Source organism: Cetorhinus maximus, chromosome 10, assembly GCF_964194155.1.
Source record: "Cetorhinus maximus chromosome 10, sCetMax3.hap1.1, whole genome shotgun sequence".
In the NCBI taxonomy this organism is placed as follows: domain Eukaryota; kingdom Metazoa; phylum Chordata; class Chondrichthyes; order Lamniformes; family Cetorhinidae; genus Cetorhinus; species Cetorhinus maximus.
The window spans coordinates 101938827-101958684 of record NC_135888.1 but is presented as its reverse complement, the minus strand read 5'-3'; the positions used below and the strand labels follow the sequence as shown (position 1 = coordinate 101958684).

Here is a 19858-nt window from a genome sequence, read left to right as displayed (position 1 = left end):
TACCATTAACTACTTCCTAAATTTGTTACATTGTTAAAACATAAAAAACCCAATTCTCAATTTACAACTTGAGCGTAAATGCCAAATTAATTACATTTGGCAGAAGATGTGTGGTTTCCTCACTCCCAATTTGGATTTTATGGGAGAGAGGAGTATACATGAGGAGGGAAGGGGAATGCACAAGGCAAGATTTCTGCCTGGCACATATGCAACTTAACCAAACTATCTATCTGACTCAAGCTGTCTTTATTTCCTTAAAAATTGATTCCTGCTTTTTCCCTCATTCGCATTCAATTATTATATTATCTGCATTCAATATTAATATCAAAATATTTCTTCAAATCTTTGTCAACAATATTTACATATGTTACATACTACTGAAGTTTCCACAGACTTGATTTTCTCAGTATGTGCTCCAGCAACAAGAAGTCAGTGCTACTTTCCCTGACAAGAGTTTATAAATTTATTGGTTTTTGTTTACTGGTGCACTGAACAGGACTGTATTTAAATCCTGGGAAAGTAGGTCAGTTATTAAATCTTTAGGCTCCTGGTTTGTTTCATACTTTGATTCTGGCAGCTGAACCACTCCAATATACTTTCAGCAAATCATTCCCACAGATCTGTGGGAAAGTAAATTGTGAAGAGGAGGTAAGGAGGCTACAAAGTGACATAGATAGGTTAAGTGAGTGGGCAAAGAACTGGTAAATGGAGTATAATGTGGGCAAATGTGAAACTGTCCCTTTTGACAGGAAGAATAAAAAAGATTATCTAAATGGTGAGAGATTGAAGAGCTCTGAGATTCAGAGGGATCTGGATGTCCTAGTGCATGAATCACAAAAGGTGCATATGCAGGTAGGGGAATTGATTACAAAAGTAGGGATTTTATGCTTCAGTTGTACAGGGCATTGGTGAGACCACATCTGGAGTAGTGTGTACAGTACTGGTCTCCTTACTGAAAGAAAGATGTAAATGTGTTAGCAGTTCAGAGAAGGTTAACGAGACTAATAACAGGAATGGGCAGGTTGTCTTATGAGGAAAGGCTGGATAGGTTAGGCTTGTATCCACTGGAATTTAGAAGAGTAAGAGGTGAATTAATCAAAACCTTTAAGATCTTGAGGGGTTTTGACAGGGTGGATATGGAGAGGATGTTTCTTCTTATGGAAGAATTTAAAACTATGTCACGGTTTAAAATAAGTGGTTGCTCATTTAAGACAGGGATGAGGAGAAATTATTTCTCTTAGAGGGTTGAGTGTCTTTGGAACTCTCTTGCTCAAAAGGCGGAGGAAGCAGGGTCATTGAATATTTTTAAGGCAGAGCTAGATAGATTCTTGACTAACAAGGGGGTGAAAGGTTATCGGGGGATAGGTAAGAATGGGGTTGGGGGGGGAGGTTGAGGTTACATTCAGATCAACCATGATCTTATTGAATAGCAGTGCAGGCTTGAGGAGCCGAGTGGCCTACTCCTGCTCCTATTTCGTATGTTCGTGTGTATCTAGAATTTAATGCCAGAACTACAGATTCAGTAACACCCCAATTTGGTCATAGAAGGCAAATCAAATAGTGCCACACTAAGGCTGTTTTTCAAAATCCAGTTCCCACTCAAATTGCTCTAGCACTGCTGTAGCTGATGGATCATTCGCCATGAACCAGAGGAGGATGGGGTTATGGGGTTCGTAGTTTCTTCGGGGTTTTCCCACCCTCCCACTCTATTCCCCTTATTCAATAATCTCCTCCACTCATCATACAAGCCTACCTACTTTTGTTACTGATTCTACTTTACATTTGTCAAATTTGAACAAAGGAAGTTGTCAAGGTATAAGAGGCAAATTGGCCGAGGTGGATTAGGAAAACACATTAAAAGGTATGACGGTACACAGTTTTTAAAGAATTTTTACTTTGTTCATTCATGGAATGTGGGTGTCCTTATTGCCTATCCCCAAGTGCCCTTGAGGAGGTGGTGAGCTCCCTTCTTGAACTGCTGCAGTCCATGTGCTGTAGGTACACCCACAGTGCTGTTAGGGAGGGAGTTCCAGAATTTTGACCCATTACATAGCTTACAGCAATTATACTTTCCTTCAAGGCACAAAAATCCAAAAAGTTAGTCAGTCAACCGTGACTAACAAAGGAAGTTAAGGATTAAATAAGATTAAAAGAAAAGGCCCATAAAGTTGCCAGAAATAGTAGTAAACCTGAGGATTGGGAGCATTTTAGAATACAGCAAAGAAGGACCAAGAAACTGATAAAAGAAATGGAGAATAGAATATGAATGTAAACTAGCAAAAAAGATAAAAACGGACTGTTCTAAAGCTTCAGTAGGTATGTGAAAAAGAAAACATTTAGCTAAGACATTACTGGCAGAATCAGGAGAATTTATAAAGGGGAATAAAGAAATGGCAGAGAAGCTAAATGACTACTTTGTGTCTGTCTGCACTAAGGGAGATACAAGAAATCTCTCAGAATTAGAGTTCAAGGGACTAGGGAGAATGAGGAATTGAAGGAAATTAGTATTAGTAAGGAGGTTGTATTGGAGAAATTAATGGGACTGAAGTTGATAAGTCCCCAGGACCTGATATTCTACATCCCAGAGTGTTGAAAGAGGTAGCTATGGAGATAATGGATGCATGAGAGGAAGAAAAAGGTGGGGGGGGGTGGGAGTGGCAGTATTGGTTAAAGATGGCATTACAGTATTGGAGAGAGAGGGAGGATGTTCCAGAGGGTCAAGGACGGAATGTCTCTGGCTAGAGGTAAGACATTAAAAAGGTGCAATAACATATATTGGTGTAATATATAGACTACCAACCAGTGGAAGGGATGTAGAGAAACAAATTTATAAAGAAATTAGAGAGAGGTGCAAGAATTACAGAGTAATTATAATGGGGGACTTCAATAATCCAAATATAGACTGGGATAGGAATAGTGCAAAGGGACAAGAGAGGCGAGAGTTCCTGGAATGTGTTCAAGATAATTTTCTGCAGCAGTATGTTTCTGGTCCAGTGAGAGGGCAGGCACTGTTGGATCTGGTTCTGGGGAATGAGTTGGCCCAAGTGGATCAAATATCAGTGGGACAGCATTTAGGGGACAGTGACCATCGTATCATAAGGTTTAAGTTGGCCATGGAAAAAGACAAGGAACAATCCAGAGCAGGTGTAATTAATTGGGGAAAAGCCAATTTCGATGAGAACGCATCGAAGTTAAGTGAGTTGGAATTTAATGTTGGCAGAAAAGACGATGGCTGAACAATGGGCCACCTTTAAAGAAACAGTGTTGCAGGCAATGTCAAGGTATATTCCCTTGAAAGGGAAAGGGTAAGACAAATAAATCCAGGATGCCCTGGATGATGAGAGATAGAGGTGAAGATGAAAAGGAAGAAGTGCGCGTACGACAGTTGTCAGGTAGAAAATACAATGGAGAATCGGGCTGAATACAGAAGGATCAGAGGTGAAGTGAAAAAACTAATAAGAAAAGCAAGGAGGGAGCATGAAAAGAAACTGGCAGCTAACATAAAATGGAATCCCATAATCTTCTATGAGTATATAAACAATGAAAGGGTTATAAAAGAAAGAGTACACCAATTAAGGATAAAAAAGGGAACTTGCATGTGGAGGCAGGAGAAATAGTGGAGATATTAAATGAGTACTTTGCACCTGTCTTTACAAAGGAAGAAGATGCTACCTAGGCCAAGGTGAAAGGAGAGGTAACTGGTACACTAGAAGAATTTACAACTGAGAAGGAGGTGGTGTTAGAAAGGCTATCTTTACTTAAAATAGATAATGTGCCAGGGCCTGATGAGATGCATCCAATGGTACTGAGGGAAGGGACAGTGGAAATTGCATAAGCACTAGTAATAATCTTCCAGTCTTCCTAGGCACAGGCGGTGCCAGAGGACTGGAGAATTGCGAATGTTACACCCATATTCAAAAACGGGTGCAAGGATAAAGTCGGCAACCACAGACCAGTCAGTTTGACTTCAGCGGTCGGGAAACTTCTGCAAACTATAGTTCGGACAAAATCAAGTCACTTAGACAAGCATAGGATAATTAAGGAAAGCCAGCATGGATTCATTAAGAGAAAATCATGTTTAACTAACTTGGAGTTTTTTTGAGGAGGTAACAGAGAAGGTTGAGAAGGGCAACGCTGTTAATGTGGTGTATATGGATTTTCAAAAGGCACTGATACAGTGCCACACAACAGACTTGAGCAAAATTCTAGCTCATGGAATAAAAGGGAAAATAGGCACTTGGATAAGAAATTGACTGAGTGACAGGAAACAGAGAGCAGTAATAAATGGTTGTTTTTCAGATTGCAAGAAGGATTGTAGTGGAGTTCCCCAGGCCTCAGTGTTGGGACCCTTGCCCTTCCTGATATATATTAACGACCTAGAGTGAGGTGTTCAAGGCATGATTCAAAATTTGCAAATGATATGAAGATTGGAAACGTTGTCAACTCTGAGGATGGTCTTGAGCTTCAAAAGGAAGACGACATGTTGGTGAATTGGGCAGACAAGTGGCAGATGAGGTTCAATGCAGAGAAGTAAGAGGTGATTCATTCTAGCAATATGAATATGGTGAGACAGTATAAAATAAAGGGAGAAACTCTAAAGGAGGTGCATAAACAGATGAACCTCGATGTATATGTACATAAGTCATTGAAGATGGTAGGGCATGTTGAGAGATCAGTTAATAAAACATATAGTATCTTGGGCTTTATTAATAGGGGCATTAAGTACATGAGTAAGGAGGTCATGCTGAAATTGTGTAAGACACTAGTTAGGCCTCATCTGCAGTATTGCGTCCAGTTCTGAGCACCATACTTGAGAGAGGATGTGAAGGCATTGGAGAGGGTACAGAGCAGATTCATAGGAACGATTCCAGGGATAAAGAACTGTAGCTATGAGGATAGATTGGAGAGGTTGGGACCGTTTTCCTTGGAGAAAAGAAGACAGAGAGGAGACTTGATACTGGTATTCAAGATCCTGAGAGGTATGGACAGGGTAAATAGTGAGAAACTGTTCCCACTTAAGAGAGCATCAAGAACTAGAGGGCACAGATTCAAAATAAATTGGCAAAAGGAGCAATAGTGATGTGAGGAAAATTTTTTCACCCAGAGGGTGGTTGCGTCTGGAACAAACTCCCTGAGAGAGTGGTATAGGCAGGTTTGATCAAGGTATTCAGAAGGGAATTGGATTGCTACCTGAAAAGAATGAATGTGCAAGGTAACGGGGATAAGGCAGGGGAGTGGAACTAGGTAGAATGTTCTTTCAGAGAGCCAGTGCAGATTCAATGAGCTGAATGGCCACCTACTTCACTGTAAAGATTCTGTGAAGTCCCCACAGGAGATTGTTTGGCAAAATTGAAGCACATGGGATAGGAGGTAATATACTGGCAAGGTAGGTTAACAGGCAAAAAACAGAGAAGGAATAAAAGGGCTATTCTCACGTTCGCAGGCTGTGACTAATGGGGTACCGCAAGAATCAGTCCTTAAAGCAAAGCTGTTCACAATATATATCAATGATTTGGACGTAGGGATCAAATGTAATATTTCCAAGTTCACGGATGACACAAAGCTAGGTCGGAATGTATGTTATGAGAAAAATGTAAAGCTGCTTCAAGAGGATTTGGACAGACTTGGTGAATAGGCAAGAACATGGCAGATGGAATATAATGTGGAAAAATGTGGGGTTATCCACTGGTAGGAGGAACAGATGTGCAGAGTGCTTCTTAAATGATGAGAGATTAGAAAGTGTAGGTGTACCTGGGTGTCCTTGTCAATATGTCACTATAAAGAAGGAGGAACTCAGAACAATCACCATCACTAGAGAAAAAGTACTGAGCAAGCTATTGGGATTAAAGGGTGACAAGTCCCCAGGACCTGATGGCCTACATCCCAGGGTCTTCAAGGAAGTGGCAGCAAAGATAATGGATGCATTGGCTTTAATATTCCAAAATTCCCTGGATTCTGGAAAGGTTCCAGTGGATTGGAAAAATGCTAATATAAACATCCTTATTCGAAAAAGGGGGGGAGGCAGAAAGTAGGAAACTATAGACCAGTTAGTTTAACGTCTGTCGTTGGGAAGTTGTTGGAATCCATTATTAAGGAAGCAGTAATGGGGCATTTGGAAAGTCAAAATGCAATCCATTAGAGTCAGCATCGTTTTATGAAGAGTAAATCGTGTTTGACTAATTTGCTAGAGTTCTTTGAAGATGTGACAAGCAAAGTGGATAATAGGGATCCTATAGATGTAGTATAATTGGACTTTCAGAAGGCCTTTGAAAAGGCACTGCACAAAAGATTAATACACAAGATAAGATCACACGGAGTTAGGGGTATTAGCTTGGATAGAGGATTGGCTAACCAACAGAAAGTAGAGAGTCGGAATAAATGGATCTTTTTCTGGATGGCAAGCTCTAACTAATGGGGTGCCACAGGGTTCGGTCCTTGGGCCCCAACTATTTACAATCTATATTAATGACTTAGATTCAGGGATAGAAGGTACTGTAGCTAAATTTGCAGATGACATGAAAATAGGTGGGAAAGTAAGTTGCAATGAAGAAATAAGAAATTTATAAATAGATATGGACAGGTTAGGTGAATGGGCCAAAATTTGGCAGATGGAGTTTAACGTGGATAATTGTGAGGTTATCCATTTTGGTTGGAAGAATAAGAAGGCAAATGGAATTTTGGCATTTATTGCTAAAGGAATAGAGTATAAAAATAGGGAAGTGTTGTTGCAACTGTACAAGGCATTGGTGAGACCGTACCTGGAGTACTGTGCACAGTTTTGATCCCCTTACTTGAGGAAGGATGTAGCTGCACTGGAGGCGGTTCAGAGGAGGTTCACTAGATTGATTCGAGAGATGCGGGGCTTGCCTTATGAGGAGAGATTGAGCAGTTTAGGGCTATATTCGCTAGAGTTTAGAAGGATGAGACGAGATCTAATTGAGGTATATAAGATGCTAAAGGGGATAGACAAAGTAGACGTGGAGCGGATGTTTCTCCTTCTGGGGCATTCTAGAACGAGAGGCCATAGTTTTAGGCTAAGGGGTGGTAGATTTAAATTAGATGAGGAGAAATTACCCTTCTCAAAGGGTCGTGAATCTGTGGAATTCACTACCTCAGAGTACAGAGGATGCCGGCACGCTGAATAAATTTAAGGAGGAGATAGAAAGATTTTTAATTAGTAATGGGTTGAAAGGTTATGGGGAGAGGGCAGGAAATTGGAGTTGAGGCCGAAATTAGATCAGCCATGGTCGTAATGAATGGCAGGGCAGGCTCGAGGGGCTGAATTGCCTACTCCTGCTCCTAGTTCTTATGTTCTTATGAAAGCTAACATGCAGATGCAGCAAGCAATTAGGAAGGCTACTTGTATGTTAGCCTTTGTCGCAGGATGATTTGAGAACAGGAGTAGCAAAGTCTTGCTTCAATTGTACATAGAACCTTGGTTAGACCACACATAGAGTACTGTGTGCAGTTTTGGTCCCCTTGCCTGAGGAAGGATATTATTGCCTTAGAGAGAGTGCAGCGAAGGATCACCAGACTTGTTCCCGGGATAGTGGGACTGTCCTATGAAGAGAGATTGGGAAACTGGGCCTGTATTCTCTAGAGTTTTGAAGAATGAGACGAGGTCACATTGAAACCTATAAAATACTTAAAGGGATAAACAGGGTAGATGCAGGTAAGATGTTTCCCCTGGTGGGGGAGTCTAGAACCAGGGGGGACAATTTCAAAATAAGGAGGAAGCCAATTAAGACCAAGATGAGGAGTAATTTTTTTTTACACAAGAGGGTTGTGAATTTTTGGAATTTCTCTATCCCAGAAGGTTGTGGAAGTTCAGTTGTCAAGTATGTTTAATGGAGAGATTGACCGATTTCTAAATACCAATGACAAAATGGGATATGGGAATAGTGTGGGAAAAAGGCATTGAAGTGGATGATCAGCCATGATTGTACTGAATGGCGGAGCAGTCTCGATGGGCTGAATGGTCTACTCCTGCTCTTATGTCACCTTTCTTTCAGATTATGCAGACTGCACATAACTTTCCGTTATTCTGGTGCACTAGTGAAATCACTGTCTTTTGATTTCCTTGAATGGATTTTTTTTTCAATCCTTCAAAAAGTGATTTAATGTTGTCAAGTGTCAGTCGTGGCTTAGATGGGAGCACTTCCACTTCCAAGTCACAAAACTGCGGGTTGAAGACCCACTCCAGAGTCTTGAACAGATAATTCTGCCTGACATTTCAGTGAAGTACTGAGGGAATGCTGTACTGTTGGAGGCACCATCTATTAGAGTAGATCCGAAACTCACTACGAGAATCATGAATAAATGTAAATTCAACAACTGTCACATAATTTAGGAAAGAAAAAACTGCAAACCATCTACAATACAAATGCTGCAAATAGACAGCATCTGCAAAGAAAAAATATATGGTGGATCTGCTGTGCATTTCCAGAATTTTCTACTTTTAAATTAAACATTTATTATGAACACTATATATAATCAGGATGTATTTAAGCAGCACACAGTCTCTTACAACAAGAATGGCAACTGATGAGCCCTGATATTTTTCAGTGAAGCAGATTTGGAAGAGCTGAGATCAGGAGGGAGATCAGAATGAGCACTGACTATGTACATATGTCTTCATATACACACACAAGTGCCGGTCACAAAGCAATTACAAAGCAAGGTATATAAACCTAATAAAATATTTGCTCCAGGATTCTAACTTCTAGCTTGTTGAAAATGTAAAAATCCATGTAAAAGCAAAATCATGTTACAAGTTAAAGTTGAAACACCAGTAATTCTTTAATAACCAATGCAATGTCATTAAGGATCTAAAAAATAAAAGCTAGATGAATCTCATTAGGAATGGAATTAAGACTGATATGGATAAATTCCATCAAGAATTGGTGTTGATTGAGGCAATGAAATGTTCTGCAGAACTTGATCCTGAGCTACTGGGCTACAAGAGCAACAGATCGGTTGTGCCATGGTAGTAACTGGCCTAGGTTTATAATGTAGAAATAAAGGTTAGAAGAATTCACTAGAATTTCACAGAATTTGCTTTTGTAGGGCAGACAGTGCTAATGCAGAACTTTACCTCACAAAACTGAATAGGCTGGGATGTCCGTTATGGGGCAGGTTGTACAAAGTTGAGAGCATTAAGCAACTTGATAGGCTGAATGGCCTTTTCACATTTCATGCTTTCGTTCTGAAGCCTTAATGAATTTTATAAACTTATGGCATTTCGCCATTTAATTAAAATGAATTGATCATGGTGTCACTTACTGCAGTAAAGATCCACTTTGCATGAATGCTATCTTGATACAAACCAACATCCTCTCGGGACTCAAAAACGTAACTTAAATTAAGCCAAATGTTATCTTGAGTGATAAATGAGGAAAGACTCCTAAAATTCACCTTTTGTTGGAGGGTGTTATTATCTCTTAAAATTAGACATAATTTTATTACAAGTATGTCAACAGCAAGAAATATTTGGGATAATGACCTAAATACTGCTGTGTACATTTAGTGGGACTGCATCACCACTAAGAAATTCTTCTGAGACTGCATATGCACATAGGTTCACAATTTATCATAAATTGAAGAAAAACAGGGCTGTTATTAATTATGTAAGCAAAGTTCAATCTATTCATCTATTACTTCTTTCGATTTCAAAACACTGAAATGTTCATCAATTCAACCGAATAGAAATCAGGCTAATTAAAACAATAATTCATCTTTGACAGCATCGGCGGAGAAGGACAAAGTTGACGTTTCGAGTCCTCATGACCCTTCAACAGAACTAAGTAAAAATAGGAGAGGGGTGAAGTATAAGCTGGTTTAAGGTTGGGGGGGGGGGGGGAGTGGGCGGGGGGGAAGTGGTTGTAGGGACAAGCAAGCAGTGATAGAAGCAGATAACCAAAAGATGTCACAGACAAAGGAACAAAGACGTGTTAAAGGTGGTGATATTATCTAAAAGAATGTGCTAATTAAGAACGGATAGCAGGACAAGCAAGGTATAGATAGCTCTAGTGGGGGTGGGGTGAAATAAGACTAAAAGGGCATAAAAGGTATAGATTTAAAGATAATGGAAATAGGTGGGGAAAAAAATCTATATAAATTATTGGAAAAATCAAAAGGGAGGGGGAAGAAACGGAAAGGGGGTGGGGATGGAGGAGGGAGTTCAAGATCTAAAGTTGTTGAACTCAATATTCAGTCCAGAAGGCTGTAAAGTGCCTAGTCGGAAGATGAGGTGCTCTTCCTCCAGTTTGCGTTGAGCTTCACTGGAACAATGCAGCAAGCCAAGGACAGACATGTGGGCAAGAGAGCAGGGTGGAGTGTTAAAATGGCAAGCGACAGGGAGGTCTGGGTCGTTCTTGCAGACAGACCGAAGGTGTTCTGCAAAGCGGTCGCCCAGTCTGCGTTTGGTCTCTCCAATGTAGAGGAAACCGCATTGGGAGCAACGAATGCAGAAGACTAAGTTGGGAGAAATGCAAGTGAAATGCTGCTTCACTTGAAAGGAGTGTTTGGGCCCTTGGACGGTGAGGAGAGAGGAAGTGAAGGTGCAGCTGTTGCATATTTTGCGTATGCATGGGGAGGTGCCGTAGGTGGGGGTTGAGGAGTAGGGGGTGATGGAGGAGTAGACCAGGGTGTCACGGAGGGAACGATCCCTACGGAATGCACCGGGGGGGTGAAGGGAAGATGTGTTTGGTGGTGGCATCATGCTGGAGTTGGGGGAAATGGCAGAGGATGATCCTCTGAATACGGAGGCTGGTGGGGTGATAAGTGAGGACAAGGGGGACCCTATCATGTTTCTGGGAGGGAGGAGAAGGCGGGAGGGCGGATGCGCGGGAGATGGGCCGGACACGGTTGAGGGCCCTGTCAACTACCGTGGGTGGAAAACCTCGGTTAAGGACGAAGGAGGACATGTCAGATGAACTGTTTTTGAAGGTAGCATCATCAGAACAGATGTGACGGAGGCGAAGGAACTGAGAGAATGGGATGGAGTCCTTACAGGAAGCGGGGTGTGAGGAGCTGTAGTCGAGGTAGCTGTGGGAGTCGGTAGGCTTGTAACGGATATTGGTAGACAGTCTATCACCAGAAATTGAGACAGAGAGTTCAAGGAAGGGAAGTGTCAGAGATGGACCATGTGAAAATGATGGAGGGGTGGAGATTGGAAGCAAAATTAATAAAATTTTCCAGGCCCCAACGAGAGCATGAAGCAGCACCGAAGTAATCATCGATGTACCGGAGAAAGAGTTGTGGGAGGGGGCCGGAGTAGGACTGGAACAAGAATTGTTCCACATACTCCATAAAGAGACAGGCATAGCTGGGGCCCATGCGGGTACCCATAGCCACACCTTTTATTTGGAGGAAGTGAGAGGAGTTTAAGAAGAAATTGTTCAGTGTGAGAACAAGTTCAGCCAGACGGAGGAGAGTAGTGGTGGATGGGGATTGTTCGGGCCTCTGTTGGAGGAAGAAGCTGAGAGCCTCAGACTATCCTGGTGGGGAATGGAGGTGTAGAGGGATTGGACGTCCATGGTGAAGAGGAAGCGGTTGGGGCCAGGGAACTGGAAATTATTGATGTGACATAAGGTGTCAGAGGAATCACGGATGTAGGTGGGAAGGGACTGGACAAGGGGAGAGAGAAGGGAGTCAAGATAACGAGAAATGAGTTCCGTGGGACAGGAACAGGCTGACACGATCGGTCTGCCGGGACAGTCTTGTTTGTGGATTTTGGGTAGGAGGTAGAAGCAGGCCGTTTGAGGTTGGGCGACTATCAGGTTGGAAGCTGTGGGAGGAAGATCTCCAGAGGAGATTAGGTCAGTGACAGTCCAGGAAACAATGGCTTGATGTTCAGTGGTAGGATCATGGTCCAGGGAGAGGTAGGAGGAAGTGTCTGCGAGTTGACGCTCAGCCTCCGCGAGGTAGAGGTCAATGTGCCAGACAACAACAGCATCACCCTTGTCTGCGGGTTTGATGACAATGTTGGAGTTGGACCTGAGAGAACGGAGTGCAGTAACTTCAGAGAGAGACAGGTTAGAATGGGTGAGACGAGCAGAGAAATTGAGATGACTAATGTCACGCCGACAGTTCTCAATGAAAAGATCAAAAGAAGGTAAGAATCCAGAGGGAGGTGTCCAGGTGGAGGGAGAATATTGGAGGTGGGTAAAAGGATCGTTGAACGGGGAGAGGACTCCTGCCCAAAGAAGTGAGCACGGAGACGAAAGCGGCGGAAGAAGAGTTCAGCATCGTGCCGAGCCCGAAATTCATTGAGATGAGGGCGCAAGGGTATGAAACTAAGTCCTTTGCTGAGCATTGAACGTTCAGCGACGGAGAGGGGAATGTCAGAGGGTATAGTGAATACACGGCCGGGGCTGGGATTGGAAGATGGGGTGGGGACGGAGGGACAGGCAGGGGTGGAGGGTCCTAGATGGGTGTTGGTGTTGATGAGTTTTTGGAGCTTGCGTTCCTTAGCACTTGAGAGAAAGAGAAAAAGTTTCTTGTTGAGGCGTCGGATGAGACGAAGAATAAAATGAAACTGGGGGCACGTGCAGCTTTGAAAAAGGGTGCTGGGGTGCTTCTGGAGGGAGAGGTCGAGTGTGTTCATATGGCGGCGCATGGCACTGAGTATGGATCTCAGAATGCGACGAGAACAGCAGTCCGAGAAACGTTTTATGTCCCGGAGATACCTGTAATCCTGGGTGGGTTCGAAACATGAGGGATGGAATTTCAGTTGAAATCCACGTGGGGTAAGCTGGAGACGGAGACAGTCACTGAGAAAGGAAATATGGCTGTGAAAGCGGGTTTTAGTAAACACCTTGTCAAACACCAGGAGAGAAATGGAAAGCAATGAAGGTGAACACGGCAAGAGAGAGATTCGAAAATCCTGACGGAGAGTAGAACAAAACTTCTTCAAGGTAGGCATTTCTTGAAGAGAAGTCAATTAAACACAGAGATAAAAACAAAAAACTGCGGATGCTGGAAATCCAAAACAAAAACAGAAATACCTGGAAAAACTCAGCAGGTCTGGCAGCATCGGCGGAGAAGAACAAAGTAGACGTTTCGAGTCCTCATGACCCTTCAACACAACTAAGTTGGTTTAAGGTTGGGGGGAGGTGAGAAGTGGGGTGGGGGGGAGTGGTTGCTGCTCCTATCACTGCTTGCTGGTCCCTACAACCACCTCCCCCCACCGCGCCCCCCCCCCCCCCCCCACCACCACCTTAAACCAGCTTATATTTCACCCCTCTCCTATTTTTACTTAGTTCTTTTTTGCCAGCTTTTTCTGTTTTTGTTTTGGATTTCCAACATCCGCAGTTTTTTGTTTTTATATTAATAATTCATCTTTACCTGACAACTGTGGGCTAAAACCTTTGTAATGAAAAGAAAACATTATGGGAGTACAATGATATTTCAAGTAGTGCACTTCCCCAATGAAACAAAGCCATACTGTCCGAATCCCTTTGTAATATAGAATATACTTCATGGGGCAGGGTTAATATGCTTCTTAGAACCATGCTATCAGCTTGCAGTGTCATCTTTGAAAAGAAAACACAGTAGCTCAAAATTCATTTGTAGGGGCCTCATTTGTGAGACTGATCAGATACCTAGAAATAGAATTATCAAAATATTTGTCTATACTTATTTTTATTCTTGGGATACGTGTAAGCCTGACAAGACAATGACCTGGATCTTCCAATTCCAACAGCGGTGAATGCTTGAGACATTCACCGCTATTGGGGGGCAAAACAGAATCGGAAGTTCTGGGGAGCTGACCTGCACTGGAACCCTGAACTTCCGGTTTGCCAGAAATGGCTCAGTGGGAGCCCCTGCTGATGGTCCCTCTGGAACCTGTCAGTGTGTAAGCTTGGGCTGTTCACCCAGAACTTCGCTAATAAATCAATGTAAAAAAAAAATAGCTGTGTTCCCAGCAGACATTGAACCTGCTTGGAGCAGACTTTTAAATCAGGAGGAATGTATATCCACACAATCCTGTCATCCCTAATGCTGCTAAACCTCCCCTGCACCCCTAGCTCACAGCCCTACCTATCACCCTATCTCAACCTACCTCCTGCACACCCAGTTCACATCCTGTCCCCTGACTCACCCTCCAACCGAGAGTGGGAGGCTAGAATTAATAATTAATGAAAAATTATCTTGAAAACGCTTGGAAACACTGAACTGAAGGCAAATCTCAAGGGACGGCCTCCAGTTCACGATGACAAAGAAGACATGGTTTCACTTCAGCTACGCTTTGCCACTAGGCCTCCCTATTCACCTCAACGACTGATCCATGCTGCAGCTGGGACAGGAAGTTCCTGCTGCAGCCAGCAAAAAAGGTAAAAACAAAAGCGTGAGCCATAGCTTTGCCGCTGACAGGAAGATTCGGATCCATATTTATTATCCTTGCTAAGTTGCCCTGAATAAGTGTGGCTGTCTCCTTAAACCACTGAAATCCTTAACCTTATTTAAATTAATAATAATTTATTTTCATTCCATCATTTTGGTTCATTATTGTCTATGACAACTATAAATGCTGTGATGAATTTTGCCATTAGGGATACTTTTTCATAAATATCAAGATTAGCCTAGATCTCCGTCTATAGAAACAGAGTGCAGCTTAGGTGACTGAGTGAAGACTTGTTTGATGAGAGGGAGAGTTCAGTGAGGGGAGGGAAGGAGGTTTTTGTTTCCATTTTCTATCTTTCTCATCGTGTAGGAATTGGTTCTTGCTCTACAACAAGGAAAGGAGCTAGCTGTTTGATGAGTATCAGGTCAGTGGGTAAGTTCTATTCTATCCCGAAGGTTTAAAATAGCACACAAAAATTGGTGGTAAAGTTAATAAAATATATAAAAAGCAACATAACTAAGTAATTAATATAACTAAATCGTTATTTAAAACACTTTAAAGATGGCAGGACAGATGATGTGTCAAGGCACATGTGGGCACTCCTGGATAACATTGTGATCCAGGGCAAACACATCTGCAGTAAGTGTTTGTGGCTTGAGTCATTGAGCTGGGGGCCAAGCTGTAGATGCTGTGACATATCAGGGAGGGCAGAAAGTTTATCCGGATGCTTTGTACCAAGAGGCAGTCACACCATTTAGGACAGGGTCTTCCAATTTGGTCAGTGGTCAGGGACAGGAGGGTGTGACTGCGAGTGAGGCAGGTAAGGGACCCAGAGGACAGGAACGGGAGGCTCTGTAATGGTCCAATAGATCTCAGCTTGTTTGGATGAGGGCTGCAGGATTGATAAGCAAATTGACCATGGCACCATGGTACAGGAAGCAAAAAGGAATGTAGTGGTAGTAGGGTACAGTAGTCAGGGGGATTGACATTGTTCTCTGTAGCAAAGAGCGAGAGTCCAGACGGCTGTGTTGCCTGCCGAAGGCCAGGGTTTGGGACATTTGCTCAGGGCTGGAGAGAACTTGGAGGGGGAGGATCCAGTTGTCATGGTCCATGTAGGTACCAATGATATAAGTAAAACAAGAGGTCCTGCTTAGAGAGTATGAGGAGCTAGGCACTAAATTGAAAAGCAGAACCTCGAAAGTTATAATCTCTGGATTATTACATGAGCTGTGTGCAAATTGGTATGGGATACATAAAATTAGAGGTGAATACTGGCGTGGGAGAAGTGGGTTCCGGTTTGTGGGGCACAGGCACCAGTACTGGGGAAAGTGGGGCTGTACTGTTGGGACAGTCTACACCGGAACCGGGCTGGGTCCATTCTTGCGAACCGCATAACTAGTGAAGTAGATAAGGTTTTGAACCAAATAGTTGGGGCAAGGGGTCAAATGTGGAAAGATGTGGTATATCAAAAAGAGTAGAGACAAGGTAAGAGAGGAAAATAGTAATATGGGAAATGAGGGTCGGAGAATGGCAGGAAGGGATAGAGAGAAAAAAACCCAAGAATGCACAAAGAATCAAGACTAAATGTCACAAAGATAACAAAAAGACTAAACTAAAGACTCTGTATCTGAATGCACTGAGCATTCATAACAAAGTAAACAAATTGATAGGGCACATTGAAGCAAATAAATATGATCTGATGGCCATTAAGGAGACAAGGATGCAAGATGACAAGGATTGGGTCCTGAATATTGAGGGGTGTATGATCTTCAAGAAGAATAGGAAGCGAGGTAAAGGTGGAGGGGTAGCACTGTTTATTTTACTTTTAGTCATTCATTGAAGGGGTGTGGGCGTCGCTGGCTAGGCCAGCATTTATTGCCCATCCCTAATTACCCTTGAGAAATCAGTGGTGACCTGCCTTCTTGAACCACTGCAGTCCATGTGGTGTAAATACACCCAGTGCTGTTAGGGAGGGAGTACCAGGATTTTGACCCAGCGTCGGTGAAGGAACAGCGATATATTTCCAAGTCAGGATGATGAATGTCTTGGAGGGGTACTTCCAGGTTGTGGTGTTTCCATGTATCTGCTGCCCTTGTCCTTCTAAGTGGTGGCAGTCGTGGGTTTGGAAAGTGCTGCCTAAGGAGCCTTGGTGAGTTCCTGTAGTGCATCTTGTAGATGGTACACACTGCTGCCACTGTGTGTCAGCAGTAGAGGGAGTGAATGTTTGTGGATGGGGTGTCAATCAAGTGGGCTGCCTTGTCCGGGATGGTGTCAAGCTTCGAGTGTTGTTAGAGCTGCACTCATCGGGGCAAGTGAAGAGTATTTCATCACACTCCTGACTTGTGCCTTGTAGATGGTACACAGGCTTTCGGGAGTCAGGAGGCGAGCTACTCGCCACAGGATTCCTAGCCTCTGACCTGCTCTTGTAGCCACAGTATTTATATGACTAGTCCAGTTCAGTTTCTGGTCAATGATAACACCCAGGATGATGTAGCGGGTGATTCAGTGATTGTAATGCCATTGAATGTCAAGGGGCAATGATTAGATTCTCTCTTGTTGGAGATGGTCATTGCCTGCCACTTGTGTGGCACGAATGTTACTTGCCACTGTCAGCCCAAGCCTGGATATTGTCCAGGTCTTGTTACATTTGGATATAGACTGCTTCAGCATCTGAGGACTTGCGAATGGTGCCGACCTCATGATGGAAGGAAGGTCATTGATGAAGCAGCTGAAGATGGTTGGGCCTAGGAACTCCTGCAGTGATGTCTTGGAGCTGAGGTGACTGACCTCCAACAACCACAACCATCTTCCTTTGTGCTAAGTATGACTCCAACCAGCAGACTCCCATTGACTCCAGTTTTGCTAGGGCTCTTTGACGCCACACTCGGTCAAATGCTGCATTGATGTCAAGGGCACTCACACTCTCACCTCTGGAGTTCAGCTCTTTTGTCCATGTTTGAATCAGAAGCTGAGTGACATTGGCAGAGCATAAACTGAGCATCAGTGAACCGGTTATTGGTAAGCAAGGACTGCTTGATAGCACTGTTGATGACCTCTTCCATCACTTTGCTGATGATCGAGAGTAGACTGATGGGGCGGTAATTGGCTGGGTTGGATTTGTCCTGCTTTTTATGTACAGGTCATACCTGGACAATTTTCCACATTGCCGGGTAGATGCCAGTGTTGTCGCTGTACTCGAACAGCTTGGCTAGGGGCGCAGCAAGTTCTGGAGCACAAGTCTTAAGTACTATTGATGGAATATTGTCAGGGCCCTTAGCCTTTGCAGTATCCAGTGCCTTCAGCCATTTCTTGGTACCACATGGAGTGAATGAAATTGGCTTAAGACTGGCATTTGTGACGCTGGGGACCTCTGGAGGAGATCAAGATGGATCATCCACATCTGGCTGAAGATTTTTACGAATGCTTCAGCCTTATCTTTTGCAATGATGTGCTGGGCACCTCCATCATTGAGGATGGAGATATTTGGTGAGCCTCCTCCTCCGGTGAGTTGTTTAATTGTCCACCACCATTCACTACTGGATGTGGCAGGACTGCAGAGCTTAGCTCTGATCCGTTGGTTGTGGAATCACTTAGCTCTATCAATCATTTGCTGCTTATGCTGTTTGGCACACAAGTAGTCCTGGGTTGTAGCTTCACCAGGTTGACTTCTCATTTTTAGGTATGCCTGGTGCTGCTCCTGGCATGCCCTCCTGCACTATTCATTGAACCAGAGTTGATCTCCTGGCTTGGTGGTAATGTTAGAGTGGGGGGGGATGTCATGCAACGAGGTTACAGATTGTGGTTGAGTAAAATTCTGCTGCTGCTGATGGCCCAAAGCGTCTCATGGATGCCCAGTCTTGAGTTGCTAGATCAGTTCGAAATATATTCCATTTAGAACGGTGGTAGTACCACACAATACGATGGAGGGTATCCTCAATGTGAAGACGGGGCTTTGTCTCAACAAGGACTGTGCAGTGGTCACTCCTACCGATACTATCATGGACAGATGCATCTGCGGCAGGCAGGTTGGTGAGGATGAGATCAATGTTTCTCTCTCTTGTTGGTTCCTTCACCATCTGCCACAGATCCGGCCTAGCAGCTATGTCCTTTAGGACCCGGCCAGCTCGGTCAGTAGTGATGTTCCTGAGCCACTCTTGGTGATGCACATTGAAATCCCCCACCCTGAGTTCATTCTGCGCCCTTGCCACCCTCAGTGCTTCCTCCAAGTGGTGTTCAACATGGAGGGGCACTGATTCATCAGCTGAGGGGCTCGGGTATGTGGTAATCAGGAGGTTTCCTTGCCAATGTTTGACCTTATGCCATGAGACTTCATGGGGGCCAGAGTCGATGTTGAGGGCGCCCTCCTGACTGTGCCGCCACCTCTGCTGGGTCTGTCCTGCCAGTGGGACAGAAAAAAAAGGTAGAAAACACGAAACCATAGGCCTGTTATCTTGACGTCTGTCGTTGGGAAGGTGTTAGAATCGGTCATTAGGGAGGTTATAGCTGGGCACTGAAGGTAATCAGGAAGAGTCAACTTGGATTTATTAAAGGGAAATCATGTTTATCCAATTTATTAGAGCTCTTTGAAGGAGTAACGTGTGGTGGATGGAGGGGAGCCTGTAAATGTACTCTACTTGGATTTCCAGAAAGCATTTGATAATGTGCCACATAAAGGTCATTGCGGAAAATAAAAGCTCAGTGTAAGGGGCAACATATTAGCCTGGATACAAGATTGGCTGGCAGAAAACAGAGAGTATGCATCAATGGGTCTTTGGTTGGCAGGATGTGACAACTGGAGTTCCACAGGGTTCTGTGCTGGGGCCTCAACTTTTTTCACAATTTACATCAATTACTTAGATGAGGGGAGTGAAGGCATGGTGGCTAAATGTGCAGACAGCACAAAGGTAGGTAGGAAAGTATGTCGTGAAGAAGACATAAGGAGTTTGCAGACGGATATACATAAGGTGAGTGAGTGGGCAAAAATCTGGCAGGTGGGGTATAATATGGGGAATTTGAAGTTGTTCACTTTGATAGGAAGGTTAAAAAAAGCAGAGTATTACTTAAACGGAGAACGACTGCAGAATTGCAAGCTTCAGCAGGATCTAGGTGTTCTTGTGCATGATTCACAAGAAGTTAGTATGCAGGTACAGCATGGAATCAAGGAGGCTAATGGAATGCTATCCTTTGTTATGACAGGAATTGAACATAAAAGTAAGGATGTTATGCTTCAGTTATATAAAGCATTGATGAGACTGCATCTCTAGAGCATTGATAAGACCGCATCTCTAATACTGTGTGCAGTTTTGGTCTCCTTATTTAAGGAACAATGTAAACCTCCATAAGGTTTAAGGCAGTGGAGGTGGTTCAGAGGAGCTTTGCTAGATTGACACCTGGAATGAGCGGGTTGTCTTATGAGGATAGGTTGGATAGGCTGTGCTTGTTTCTGCGGGAGTTTAGAAGAGTGATGGGTGACTTGATTGAAGTATACAAGATCCTGAATAGGCTTGACAA

The 19858-nt window shown here is 43.5% G+C and overlaps 1 protein-coding gene across 1 annotated transcript in view; it reads right to left on the bottom strand.

Annotated features, from left to right (window-relative positions):
- Positions 1-19858, bottom strand: part of LOC144685896 (polypeptide N-acetylgalactosaminyltransferase 10-like) — a 127768-nt gene that overhangs the window by 47212 nt on the left and 60698 nt on the right. The gene's annotated exons all lie outside the window — the stretch shown is intronic.